Source organism: Rosa chinensis, chromosome 3 (genome assembly GCF_002994745.2).
Source record: "Rosa chinensis cultivar Old Blush chromosome 3, RchiOBHm-V2, whole genome shotgun sequence".
NCBI lineage: Eukaryota > Viridiplantae > Streptophyta > Magnoliopsida > Rosales > Rosaceae > Rosa > Rosa chinensis.
The window spans coordinates 33326428-33328920 of record NC_037090.1 but is presented as its reverse complement, the minus strand read 5'-3'; the positions used below and the strand labels follow the sequence as shown (position 1 = coordinate 33328920).

At 41.7% G+C, this 2493-nt stretch overlaps 1 long non-coding RNA gene across 1 annotated transcript; it reads right to left on the bottom strand.

The window, feature by feature from the left end:
* Positions 1 to 505: 505 nt before the first annotated feature.
* On the bottom strand, positions 506 to 2010 carry LOC121052392. Its single transcript, XR_005808928.1, has 2 exons — positions 991 to 2010; positions 506 to 835 (listed from the first exon to the last, which is right to left on the bottom strand). It is a non-coding gene; the product is annotated as an uncharacterized LOC121052392 (long non-coding RNA).
* Between the last annotated feature and the right edge of the window lie 483 nt (positions 2011 to 2493).

Here is a 2493-nt window from a genome sequence, read left to right as displayed (position 1 = left end):
CGGGAGGTATTCAAATTCATATGGATGCATGAGCCAATGAAAGAAGAAAAAGCAATTAGCTTCACGTGAACTAAAGGCAACAAATTTTGGATAATATCTACCTCTTACAAACTCAAGACCGAGTCAAGGTGAAAGATATTTGCACCTATCCAAAGTTTGAATAAACAAACTACTAGCTCCAAGCTTCGAACGTGAAAATTGGAGTTTTGTTGCTGTACGTTGTGATTATCTTCAAAGTAACAAATCGTAACTTCAAGTTTGAATTCAAATTGCAAGCTATCCTTATCTTTAGCCAACTGTTTGGGTTCCTAGCTGCCTATAAAAAGGCTCGACCTCAAGCAGCAGAAAAAGAAAAAAAAGGGGGCAGCAAGAAGGGCTGGAGGGCAGAAAACACATCAAGAGGAAGGCGAAGCCCTACTGCAAAGGAGAGAAGAAGTTTCCAGCAGTTCGAAGGAGGAGCCGGCAAGCAGACGCTAAAAGGTTGAGGCCTCTCTGCTACTTCTTGTTTTTTTGCAGGGTCTCTTTTATTGGTGTCGCTGTGGAGCCATGGAGATCCCCGAACGGTCGCAATCTCGTATATGATACATGTGTATCAACGAGTGTATGACCAATCGGTGGAGTGTCATGCCATCCGTTCTGGAAGTCAACAACGGTCACCACCAAAAGCCTTCTACCTCCTGCCATCCCTTCCACCGCAACACAACAAAGGGCCTTACACCACTTGCAAACAAGCCACACAAGGAATTTACCAAGCGAGACAAACCACAAATCATTGAAACTGGTGTCTGGAGAGGAAAGCTCACCCTCGATGGTCTCTTGGAATACTTCCGGCAACCTGCAAGCAAGGAGGAAACAAACCAGAAACTTGAGACCAAGCTGTGAAGCAGAGGTTTCTTCACTTCTCTATGAGAAATTTGGACTCATCTTGTCCACCAAATCCCAGCGATGAAATGGCGACCAAGAAAAAGTACAGGGAAGATGATCTAGTACCTACACAAGGTGGCTGCAGGGGTGCTTGAGTAGTGAAGACAACGAATGTTGAAGCTCACAACCCACCGTGAACGAAGAAGTCCAGTTGCCACAAAGGATGGAAGAAATCAGAGCAATCCCAGAAGATATGTTGAAGCTTCAAGCATGACTGCCTCTCATAGGGTGATGACTTGCAGGGTGTCTAGACTCTGGTGTTTAGAATCTGCAAGGCAGCATGGTGATCAAAGCAGAAAAAAATATATAAAGCATTTGCAGGCCTACAATTAGTGTCATGTTTTGATTTTCCCCAAAATGAAAGTAAGCGACAAGAAGATCAACAATGAAGTTCTTTTGGCTCTTCTGCTCTCTGTTCAAAGCATGAATGAATATAAAAAAAATGGCAGCAGCTCACCTCTCAAGTAGCCACGTTAAACTTGGAGGTGGAGGAATGTTCAAGACCTGCATCAAAAGACAAAGAGTTTTAAATTATATATTTGAACTATGATTGTCAAAGTTTGCTGCAAGCTTGCTTTAAATAGGAGTCAGGCAACAAAGACCAAGAAACAATGCAAGTTTAATAATACAAGAGGCCATGAAGTGATTAACACACATCAAGACAAAATTTATTTGCAATTAAGCATGATTGTCAAACCGTGATGTTGCTGTACCTTTGGACTAAAGACAAAAACTTTCAAAACATCCCATTAAGCAAATGTGCAGCAAGTTTGTTTCCAGCTACGTGTCTCTTTATCAATCAAAAGAAGAAAAGAAGACAATATTCAAAGGCTACAAGATTCCTCTAGTGCTCATTGTGTGGCATGAAATGAACTCTGCATTTTGTAATAATCAAATCTTGGCAGAAAGTAAAGGAAGACAAGCGGTGGTATCGCAGACTTGCAAAAGTTGCAGCAACAAAGTCATTTCCTCTTGGTCTTATCCTTTGTTGACAAGCTGTGGCGGTGGAAAGTCATCAAGACATATGAAGACAAAATGCTATGTATAATTAAGGCCTAATCTATAAACTGTGGCATTCTGCCTTCTTTTTAAAGGAAATCAGTGGGAACCATTCGGCACATATCAAAACAAAAAGTACATTTAAGCATAATTGTCAACATGCAAATATGCAGGAAGTTTTTGTATGGCCGTCAAATGTGGTGCAGATATAAGGTCATGGGTGTCCAAAGCAGTTGCAAGCTTTCCTACAAACTTCAAAGTACTGAAAAGCCTACTCCAAATCTCTAAGGCCTGACCACGAAGCTCAGCATGACGAGGTGCATGCCTAAATCAAATCAATGGATGCTACCAAATTTGGCGTCCAAAAGAAATACATTTGGCGGGTTCAAAAAAATGTATACACATCCGTCAAACAAAAGTCGGTACAAAACCGGAAATACAAATTGCGATGAACTACAGTGGTTTGATCCCTTCACAGGGTATGTAGGCAGTCTAGCGACCCACTAGATGCAACCACAACTCCAAACAGAATCCCTGACTCCACCAGTCAAATTCGGCCAGTCCCAAATA